At 36.6% G+C, this 12,038-nt stretch overlaps 1 long non-coding RNA gene across 1 annotated transcript; it reads right to left on the bottom strand.

Moving 5' to 3' along the window:
• Window positions 1-6,391: 6,391 nt before the first annotated feature.
• Window positions 6,392-11,660, bottom strand: LOC138911564 (uncharacterized). Its single transcript, XR_011417306.1, has 2 exons — window positions 8,865-11,660; window positions 6,392-8,797 (listed from the first exon to the last, which is right to left on the bottom strand). It is a non-coding gene; the product is annotated as an uncharacterized lncRNA (long non-coding RNA).
• Between the last annotated feature and the right edge of the window lie 378 nt (window positions 11,661-12,038).

The raw sequence follows: 12,038 nt of genomic DNA, 5'->3' as shown, positions 1-12,038 counted from the left end.
CTAGCCCTAGTAACCTGTGGCTTAGCGGCAGCGGCGTTGGCAGCGGCGTCGCTGCTGATGTTGTTTGCCCGTTGGGCAATTCTTCTTGGAATTTTCGGCGGTTGCCAGTCGGCGCGTGGAGGAAATGGCACAGACACCAAGTCAGCATTTTGCTGCACTTCTTATGAGGTGTTGCAATGCTTCTTATTGGGACTGTATGAATTTATTTGTTGTTAACTCTTCCCCCTTTGATTTAAGCTTGTCCTCAAGCGATCATCAGAAGAAAGGTATGTTGTTGAACCTGAGGTTGTTGGCATCTGTATATTGTATTTGGATATGTGCTGGTTCTTTTTTGGGTCTCTCTTGTTCTTTGTTCAGTTGCAGTATTATATTTTTCTTATTTTTCTTCATTACGTGTAATACACAGGTAAGAAGGATGGCAACTGTGAACAGAGTTATGAAACCGACTCTATTTGCTATAGAGTGCGCTGAAGTTTTTGCATGTTTTTTATGTTGTTGATGTGCAATTCTTCTAAAGCTTCCAAAAAAAAGAATCTTTATTCTTTCGTTTTCTATTGGGGTTATTTGTATTGTGGGATTTCCTGGGGTCATGACGGTGACCTCTAGGTTGCTGAACTCTTGTTTGTTGATGAATAAGGTTTCGTTCCAGAAGTTAATCATGTAGGTGTCTCTCACGCGTTTCTTCTCTTCTTGCCATCTAATAGTGCCGTTGAAGTCGTTCACTAGTATAAGTCCCTCGTCGATTTCCTCGATCTCCGGGATATGATCTGCATTGCTAAAGCCACAGAGCGCTTGCTCTCCGCTAACTACCTTAGGTATACAATTATTATTGTTCAAATTTACGATTTTTGATTTGTTACAAATTTTAATATTATGGTATCTTTTACAATTGTTGTTTATGCCATAGATTGTTTTATTACAATGAAACAGTTCGCTAAATTCTAAATTTATTATATTGTTGTTTTTCACTACTGGCTTTATTATAGTATTTTTGCATTCTATTTCTTCTAAATTTGGAATTTTTACAATATAAAACAGAGTGGTTCCATTATGCAAAATGGATACATCTGCGAATTCTAGCATTTCTTAAATATTTAAAGGTGGCATGTTGCTTTTATTAAAGTTATCGTTAATAGGAATCTGTAATTTTTATGTGTTTTTTATATTGCTTTTATGTATTATTTTGTCAGTTATTGTTAGTACGGTTGTGTTTCTATTTTCTTTAACTATTTCCTTTTTGTATCTGGGTGACAGTTTGGTACCTAATCTGGTATTGACTTTGACGAATATTTCTTGACCAGGTATGTAAGTTCGTATATCGTTACGTTTTTTGTTATGATTCTGCATGTCAGTCGATTGTTTTTGTTTGAGTCTGTCAATGTTCTCCTTCCTAGCTTTTTCGTATTGGTCTGGGTCCGTAGTCACGTTTCTGCCAAAGAATATGTCTAATGGTCTCTTGTTAGTTGTCGAGTGTATAGTGTAGTTGTAGTCGTATATTGATTTGTTAAGTAGTTCTTTGAATGTTCTGTATTTCTGTTTTCTTTTGTTGCATCTCATTATGTCTGATAGTGTTGAATGAAATCGTTCTACCTGACCGTTCACTGCGCTTTTGTAGGGTGGTGTTTTATAAACTTCTATATTTAATTGGTCCTGCATCATGAAAGTGATTGAGGCTGAATTAAGGGATTTTTCGTTATCTATTACAACTACTTTAGGTACGCCAAAATAAAAAAGGATTTCATGAAGTGGTTTTTTAATGTCTTCTATTGCCCTAGATTTGATAATTCGTCCCTGAGCTAATTTCGAGAATTTGTCTACTGCTGTTAGTACTAAGTTTTTTTCTGTCGTGTATATGTAGATGTGGATTGTATGTCCTGGGTATTCGGGGATTGGTGTTTCTTTGAGTTTTGGGTTAGTGGGATGCCTATCGTATTTTTCTTCTTTACAAACCTGACACTGTTTGACTAATTCTGTTATTCGTTGCTTCATTTTTGGGAAATAGAATCTTTCGGACAATTGCATTTTGTTTTCTAGTGCGTTGCGGTGGGCTCTGTTGTGTGTAACCAATATCTTCTCATCTTGTTCTGTTTCATTTGTTAAATCTTTTACTTGAGACTGTGTGAATCTAATCTTGAAGTTCCTAAAATGTTGGGGATATATGTGCTGAATTTGGTTCATTATTTCTTCTGAGGTTATTATTCCGTTGATTACGGATGGGTTTAGATGAGCTTTCAGTATTTGCGTAAGGTCGTGTTCTGAGAAATTTGGTCGAGTAATTGTATGCCTGTGGAATGTTGGGAATGGGATATGGAATTCGTAATTTGTTTCGTTGGCTCTACTGAGAAATATCTGGTTTTGAATACGTTAATTGGAGCTTCTATGCTCGGAATTAAATTGTGGCTTGAACTGTCTGCACTGTGCTGGGTGGAGACTACTGATCCAATATTATTGATCACAGGGATACGTGATAGCGCATCGGCTACAATGTTATCCCTACCTGGCTTATAGAGGAGTTCGTAATCAAACTCTTCTAGGTAAGCTTTCCACCTCTTTATCCTAGCGTTGCCGTTCCAACTGCTAAGAGAGTGGGTTAAGGGTTGATGGTCGGTGTATATTTTTACACTCGCTTTACCGTAGAGGTAATTCTTGAGGGCTTTTAAGGCCCAAATTATTGCCAACATTTCCCTTTCATTGGTGGCGTAGCTCTCCTCTGTTTTAGAGAGAGTTCTAGAGAGGAAACAAATGTGTCGCTTGTTCTGGGATAGGACAGCCCCAATAGCAAAGTTGGATGCATCTGTTATCAGATGAAATTCTTTGCTGAAGTCTGGGTAATGAAGTATTACCTCATTCGAAACTAGGGAATTTTTTATTTAATTGAATGCTTCGATCGCTTCTTCGTTGAGATTAATGAGCTTTTTAGCTGATTGATTTTTGGACACGCGTCCATCTTCCCCTCTTAAAAGAGAGGTTAGGGGCTTTGCCAGCTTAGCGAAGTCTTTTATAAACCTCCTATAATAGCTGGCAAGGCCAATAAACGATCTTAAATCTTTGAGTGTTTTTGGAAGTGGGTACTTCCTTATTGTCTCAATTTTGTTTGGATTAGTTTCTATCCCCTTGTCTGAGATGACAAATCCCAGGAATTCTACTCTGCTTTTAAAGAACTCTCATTTGTCCAACTGACATTTCATGTTGGCTTCTTGTAGAGTTCTGAATATGGCGGCAAGGTGCTGCGCATGCGATTCATCATCTTTGCTAAAGATAATGATATCGTCAATATAAATGAAGCATATTTTTCCAATTATATGCTCACGAAGGATGTCGTCAAGAGCTCTCTGGAAAATTGAGGGCGCATTCTTGAGACCGAATGGGAGTCGTGTAAACTCGTATTTTCCGTTGTTAACGGAGAAGGCAGCTTTTTCTATGTCTGACTCCTTAAGGGGTATTTGATGAAAGCCACTTTTCAAATCTAAGACAGAGAAAACTTTGTTATTGCCTAGCTGTGCTAGTACCTCGTTGATTACGGGTATAGGGTATTTGTCTGCGGTAGTTTCTTTATTTAGTTTCCTGTAGTCTATAACCATGCGATATTTCTTTTGCCCGGAGGCATCTAATTTTTTCGGAACAATCCACACAGGTGAATTGTACGGGGATCGGAAGGGTCGGATGATTCCGTCCTCTAAAAGTTCTTTGATTTGGCTGTGTACTTCGTCTTTTAAAGACATTGGAAATTGGTAAAATTTTGAATATATGGGGGAGTCGTTTTTTGTTCGAATCTCTGCTCTGACGATGGTTGTGTATGTCAGTTTTTCGTCCGGATTGGCAAATAGGTGTGGGTGCATTTTAACTAGTTGATTAAGGCTATTTTTTTGTTCGTTTGTCATATGTTCTGTCCGTGGTATTACCGTGTTGACCGCCTCTATTTTTTTCTGCTTAATGGGTATGCAAATGTTGTTCTTGATTTTTAGTAGATTCTTGCTGCTTTGTATCACAGCATCTAGTTCCTTTAGACTATCGTTACCTAATATGGCGTCAAATGATTTTAGGGTGGGTAAGAGAAAGAATTTTATTTTTATATCGTTTCTATTAAAAAGATTAGCGAACTTGTGGTGTGTAATTTTAATGCTTTCGCCGACTGTGACGGCTTCAAAGGGTTTTTCGTTTGGAATAGGCTCGGACACGAATTTTGGTTGGACGTACTTTCGGTTTGATCCTGTATCTATTAGAATTTTGAGTAATTTTCCGCTCCCCATCTTACATTCTATGTAAGGAAGAGAGGAGCTCTTTATCCTAAAAAATTAATGTCTGAGTGTTCGTATTGGGTATTTTGTCCGTCATCTGTTTCTTCAATTTGTTGGGCGTATTCGTTAAATGGCTGTTCGTATTCAGTCTGCTGTTCGTAATTTAGCATTGATTGTACGTATTCCTCCATAGTCACATAGTTGTCGGTGTTTTCTGTCTCCGTCTGTTCTTCTCCTGTTTGTATGTTGAAATTTCTTTGTTTTTTGTCCGTGGCGTTTGTTGGTGGTGGAGGTCTTTTCCCTACTTCAAAATTGGGTCTGTTCATGTAGTTTATCATCCTCGTGCGGATGCTTTGGTCCACGTCCATTGGCTCAGGACGTGGTTGGGGTTTTGGTGCAGAAGGTCTATTGGGTATGTATACCTGTTGTGGTTGTGTCTGGTAGGTTCGTTGGTTGGGATATTGTGGAATCGGTCCATTATTGTTGTAAGTCGGTGGTCCATGGTTTGTATTGGTTGGCCAAGGTGTATGGATCGGGAGTTGGGGCCTGAAGCTAATGGGTGGTGGCCTAAAAGTTTGAGCGAAAGAAGGCTGAGCTGTTCGAGGTGGCAGTGTAGGTGGTGGTATATTTCTATTTGCGTTTCTGGCATGTGTCTGTTGATTTCTATTCAAAGCCATGTTAGTGCGATAGCTTTGATTCTCTAGTTTTAAACAATAGTGAAGGGCTGAAGGTAGATCTGCTGGCTCCTTTATTCCAAGAATCCGTGGTAAATCTCCCTTCAAACCTCTAATGAAGGTATCTTATGCTTTATTTCGGTATATTTTTGACATAAGGGTTTCGGATTCCCTATTTAATTCCATGCAGCCTACTTTATTTAATATCAGCGACAAGTGGTTGTAAACGACCTGGTAAAATTCTTCTACTGTTTGGTTGTTACCTTGGACTAACATTGTCATCTGATATTCTAATGTTCCCAGATCTCTTTTGTCTGCGTAGTGCAGCGTGAGACATTTGGAGATAGCGCTCCAATTTAGGGGAACATTATACGACTCGAGGGCCGTGTCGGCATTGCCAGTGATTTTGTTTCTCACTGTATGCAATATGCCAAAGTATTTTGGCGAACCTGCCTCAGCTGCATAGGCTGAGAGTATACGATCTACACTCTTCTTCCATGAGCTAAATTCTGCTGGATTACCGGAGAATTCTCTGAGGCTTTTAACTATGTCCGGAACTCTGTCTAAGTCATTCAAATTGTGGTTGGCAGTTATTGTTTGGTCGTCTACGTCACTAAACTCCCTAGAGGGGTTGACTAACTGCTTTACCAATGTCGGCAGTTGTTGTGCCAAAATCTGGCTAACCGTGGCTGCTATTATCTGTTCTGCGTTATTCGCCATGACTCTATTTTGTAAATGTTCGTTTTGTCTGTCGATATGTCGTTGTTGCTGTCTGTTCGAGTTATGTCCGCCTACCTGTGGTTGATCTGATACTATTGGGGGCCTAACTAAATTGCTTTCATTAGCCATAAACGAGATATATTACTTATATTGTATATTTTAAGATATTTTCGAAGTATATTTAAATCTAGTGTTAATTTTTTACTCTGTATTTTACTTGAATTTTTGATCGTTTTGTTTTCTTTTTAAAACCAGTGGCTGGTTTCTTCCTTCTACTTTGGAGGGTCCCTTGGGAGTCGCAAAGTTGGAAATAATTTATACTACGTTCGTAGTCTTTATATTTGTTTATCGTTTTACACTTTTTTATCTTGCTTATCGTTCTACAATATTTAGTATTTATTATTCTTATAATTCTATTTCACTTTTGTGTTAGTTGTTCGTTTGTTTTTTTGTGTTTCACTTAATTTCTAACTTACAGTACTATTCCTGATGTAGCAACCTCCCCTGCCGGTCCGGATTTCATCCTTTTTGAAGCCTTTGGGTATCTACTGGGGATCCTGCGACCAGTCTTTGTTGAGAGTATCCTGCGGGCGGGCCTTACAAGATGCGTTGTCCACCGATGGGCAAAATTGAACAATTAAGTTCCAATTGCCTTTCGCGAATTTAACCAATCGTTGAATTTAATCGACGAGAGTTGCACTGGTTTTATTTTCGCGTATAACCGACTAACGCGTACGTAGAAGCGTTTTGTTCTGTTGTAACACGAGCCGGTCCCTGCTCGGGCGCCAGTTAATTCCAAAGTTTATTAAACGATGAAAAAAATATAATTTTTAGGGAAGCAAGACTTCCTTTATTTGATGTTAATTTGCAACTGAATAAACTTAAATCAATTCTAGTAACCTGTGGCTTAGCGGCAGCGGCGTTGACAGCGGCGTCGCTGCTGATGTTGTTGGCCCGTTGGGCAGTTCTTCTTGGAATTTTCGGCGGTTGCCAGTCGGCGCGTGGAGGAAATGGCACAGACACCAAGTCAGCATTTTGCTGCACTTCTTATGAGGTGTTGCAATGCTTCTTATTGGGACTGTATGAATTTATTTGTTGTTAACTTATATTAAGGAGTCGGTATCCATATAATTTAATGCTAGATCAGATTTAAACTTTGCTACCACATAATCATAATGAAAATCATACATCAACAATTTCGAAAGATCTAATACTGTAAAACCTAAATATATGGGCTTATTATAATAGTTATGCAATCTTTTCATTTGGATTGCATACATATGAAAGTTTGATTTTGCGATTAATGCACTTGCTCCCAATCTATTGCAAGACGTTCTTTCCCATGCAGTTACCAATTTAATGTTTTTACGTTTTCCAACGTTTTGTATGGTTTTCCCATATACTGCATATTAAAAAAATCTTTTTCGAAATTATTTTTCGCCTGCGTTTCGTGATATATATTAATATCAATATATTTAACCAAGTAGACTGCTTAAACCGTAATATACGGTAAATTTAGTTAACCGCAATCCATTATGTATGGGATATTTATATTTCGGTCTTAGGTCAGCGATAAGCTTTTTAACTGTACACTTTGCAGTTGGTTTTTGATTGCTTGGACAAAACGGCAAGTCGTTATGCATATCATGAAGGGATGCTGGGTATTCTAAATCTACTTCAAGAATATATCCATATTCAGCGTTTCAGAAATTGAAAATTAATGAAATGATCGTATTTCATCCTCACTTAACCACTGGAAATCACCATATGGAAGATATTGTGACATCGCCCACCCATATAGATTATTTGAATCCAAATACATTAAATATTGAGAGGGTTTTGTGCTATCATAATCATTCATATACTTATGGTTAGCAATTGAATATCTCTGACAACATTGTACTAATCTCCACGAATACCATTTTTAAAGAATCTTTGCATATCTGTGTCTGTAAATAATTCCAATTCTATTCCAGTTGTTTTTAGAATAGCATCCCAAGATAACCTCGCTGTGTAATAATGGGCTGGGTCTAATGAATAAATATGCTTGCAAATTAAACGAAAATTTTCGAAACCATCTACAAGCAAAAGTACATATGTTCTCAAATACAGCTCCATATAATCTTTGAGGGTCTTACAATTAAAAACTCTCTACACGTTCTAAGCGTGTAAATAATCATCATCTAAATATTCTCAATTTTCAAGACATACATTTTTTCCTTAGTGGAAGAGCAGTTTCTTGCAAATATTCAAATTTAGTAAAGTAATCATTTGGGAAAACTCCCTTCCTATGTACTCGATTAAAGTGTGTTTCGTCCGGGAAGAACCGTTTAACAGTTGTGAAATTATTATGTTCTAAATTAGAGGTAAGACTATCTAAACTTGAACCATAAATCGAAATGAGTCTAAAAAACGTATTTCCAAATTTGTATTATGCTCTGTAATATATGTGTATTTTGAAAGGTATATGTAAATCTCTTTATTGAGCGGTAGAGCCTTAATTTCACCTTCAACTTTTGACAACTCTCTTACAAATAAATAAGCATCATGGTCTGAAAAATTATGAAAAAGTACGGGGATAAATGAGGCAACCTTGTAATTTATGTTACGGGCATTATGAGATGCCCCTCTAAATTTACCAGTTAAGTGGCAAGATCCCGTACTCTATCGAAGTTTAAAATCTTAGTGCGAATGTGGCAATTTATAGCATTTTTAAATTTATGCTCATCCTCTAAGCTCATTTCGATTGGCTTTACAGTACATAAATATTTGCTATAAATCTCTGTTGCATCAGCAATGAGAGATGTTACAAAATGTAATCCTGCACTTTCTTCACTATATATATCGAATTTATCGAAACTAGAATCATTTGCAGATTTTACAAAATATGCGTCTGCAACAGGAATGTGTTCTTGAATGCTTATTATATTCTCATTCACATTCCTGTTCATAGGTTTTAAGACGCACTCGAAATCTTGATAAATTATAAAAAGTATATCTAAACTATTTGCATAATTTTTAAATTTGACACTCGCCGCTGTTGGAAGCTTCGCCACCACTTTTCCACACTGCTCGCCATGCATCTTGTCGTTATGCGAATATTTTAAGCATACATTACAGAAATGTAATTTCCTCGTATGCAAAGTCAACTGATTGTGTGAAAGCCTGGAGGAGAAAATATGATTGATATTAAAAAAGAAATGAATATATTTTTTTTGATTTCTTTACTTACCTTGATAGATTCTTAATCCAGGTATAATGGGATATATCTTGCTTTTCCAAAAGCAATAGATTAATATGTTTCCCCCGGTGCTCTTTGGTTAGATAGAGTGGTCCAATAATTTCATTAATGTCTTCATCATAACCAAAGACACTTAAGTAAGTATTGATGCTCAAACAATTTAATGTCTTTGAGCTTTATTAAAAATTGCATATTATGAAATTTGAGTGAGAATATCTCATCAATCTCAATAATTGGACTCCTTATATCATCCATTTTCTATGGGGCACACCTATCAGCACTATGTTGCAAGTTCTTTAGGGCTGCTGTTAAAGTCTACTTAAAGCAAAACTCATCGTCGTTTTTTATATTAATAATAGCTTTATTCAAGCCCAATTTCCGTGGTAATGGAATAAACCTAGAGCCTCTTAGCGGCTTATATTTATTGACGTTCATTACCAAACGTATAATTTTTATGAGAGTCCAACCACTATCTCTCTCTTGTAAGCATCTTTGAACTTATGACGTATGAGTGGCTCACGAATATTTCTTCCAAGTCAGAAGACTTCGTAGCCACTCACATTTCAGTTTGATAGGATTTTATCATTATTTCAAAATCTTCTTATTACTATTTATTTTCAAATATTCAGCGAAAAGCTCAAAGTTGATTTTATATGAGGTGTGCACCTCTAAAACGTTTTCCATTATTGGAAGTAATGAACTTCCTGCTTCCAATAGAAGCTCTTCAGGGAACATAACGTTATCCGAAACATTGCTATATGAATAGGTGATAATCCGGTATTGGAACCCGGATGCCGCAAGTTGAACATAGCCATCCAACGGTGTGAAGGCCTTATTTTTGTGTTCTTTTGTTCGCAAATGTTGTGCCCAGCGATTATGAGCCACCGTTACTCCACAAACCTCACAAAAGCGTTGTGCATTTTGATTATTGTTTGCTGATGTTGATGCCATATTTATACCCTGAACGCATTAAAAATGGGTATAAGGGTATACTGTATGTGTGCAAAATCCAAACAGGCAAAAGGAAGCATCTCCGACCCCATGAGGTATAAATATTCTTGATCAGCACCAATAGCCGAGTCGATCTAGCCATGTCCGTTTGTCTGTCTGTCCGTCCGTCCGACTGTCCGTATGTATGAAATTATGTGCAAGTGCTCCTAGTACCTGCGCAGATAGAGATTGTTTCCGATAATCGATAGCTTACTCCGTTTCCAAGTAATCGATAAAAATCGATGTCGGTATCCTGTTTTTTGGGCAATTTTGGTAAAAAATAAGAGCTAGAGTAGCAAAACTTGACATATAGCTTTTAAAATAGAATATATATATATATATACATTTGGTGTTAGAAGAAGAGGTCTTATGGTATCCCCTAGTCGGGAGCTCCCGAATAGAACCTCTTACTTGTTTCTGGTGTGGCTGTTGAGAAGAGTCGACAGCAAGTACTGATGTCAGTTGCGAGCTCGAATCCTGCCAAGGGAACTTTTTTTTTTTTAATTTATTCGATGTTGGAATAAGAGGGTTCAGGGTATTCCCTGATGGGAGCTCCCGACTAGAACCTCTTACTTGGTTGTGTGTACAATTTCTGTAAATAAGATCTAAAAATTAACATATTATATGTTGTATATGATTTATTAATTGAAAAGACAATCTTTAAGGCATTTCACACTGATGTTTTCCAAAATTGATTTTTTAATACCCTTTGCCTTTTTAACACAACCTCCGTCCTCAAGTTTTAATGCGTACATTTTGGGTCGAAGTCTTATGAATTCTTTCATTATCCTACCAATATTCTCATCTTTCATCATGCCCAAGACTTTTTTATTAACTCTCTTTAGGGCATATTTATGAGCATGATCATCAGAATATTCATGTTTCGAATTTCATTGCAAGATCATCTTTAATATCTGCATAAAATTCCTCAGTTTTAATTGTATATATTAAGGAGTCGGTATCCATATAATTTAATGCTAGATCAGATTTAAACTTTGCTCCCACATAATCATAATAAAAATCATACATCAACAATTTCGAAAGATCTTATACTGTTTAACCTAAATATATGGGCTTATTATAATAGGTTTGATATCTTTTCATTTGGATTGCATATGTAGTATACCTACCCTGCCAGTAACACAAATCAAAGGGTATAAAAGTTAATACATACATTGTGACACTCAGTCATAATAATCATAAATATACAAATACCCAAAAGACCACACTTAAACATACAAACACACCAGCGCATATGTCATACGATCCACCACTTATATACATGCCTATCGTAGCGTGTGGGAATGCTGAGCATGCACATTGCAGCTCAAGTGGTCAAGATATATACAACATATGTATGCCTTCTGCATAAACATGTATACACTAATATACTTACACATAAATATAAGACATAGATATAAGCATTGCATGTTTCGGGTTAGCTGAACACAGCACGAATTACATATTCGAAGCAGACAGACGGACATGGCTAGATCGACTCGGCTATTGATGCTGATCAAGAATATAAATACTTTATGGGGTCGGAGATGCTTCTTTTTGCCTGTTACATACATTTGGATTTCGCACAAATACAATATACCCTTATACCAATTTTTAATGGGTTGAGGGTATAAAAAAAACAATTATGTCAACAAAAAGTTTAATTAAGAATATATATATTTAATGGAATGGAATGAAATTTTTTCATTATTAAAACGATCTGAATTTAATAGATCATTTAAGTGCCTCAATAAAAGTGCACTTATATCAAACCAAACAAAAATAAAACATGTTCAAGTTCTGGTAGAATCATACAACAGAGTGCGTGAGATTGTAATCAACAATGGACATAGGTTAAGCTACGTGAAAATATTAGACATATTTCGGAAAATTTTCGAACAAAAGCAAGAACACATCGAGATAGTCGACATGGCTCAAAAACAGGTAGATTTTCTTAAGTTAGCTTCATTGCTCTTACCAGAGTTTGATGACAAGGCAGAAAATTTAAAAAGCTTCATAGATTCTCTGAATCTGGTAGATTTTTTAAAAGAAACACACGCAGCACTTGCTGTAAAATGAGAGTCAGTAGAAGTTGTTTCTGCTAAAATTCTAAACTTACAACAAAAGAGCAAAACGGCCAATCAATATACCGAAAAGGTAGAAAAATTGAAGGAG

The sequence above is a fragment of the Drosophila virilis genome, unplaced genomic scaffold (genome assembly GCF_030788295.1).
Source record: "Drosophila virilis strain 15010-1051.87 unplaced genomic scaffold, Dvir_AGI_RSII-ME tig00001611, whole genome shotgun sequence".
NCBI classification, from domain to species: Eukaryota; Metazoa; Arthropoda; class Insecta; order Diptera; family Drosophilidae; genus Drosophila; species Drosophila virilis.
The sequence above is the reverse complement of the archived record's forward strand: the minus strand, read 5'-3'. Positions and strand labels throughout refer to the sequence as shown.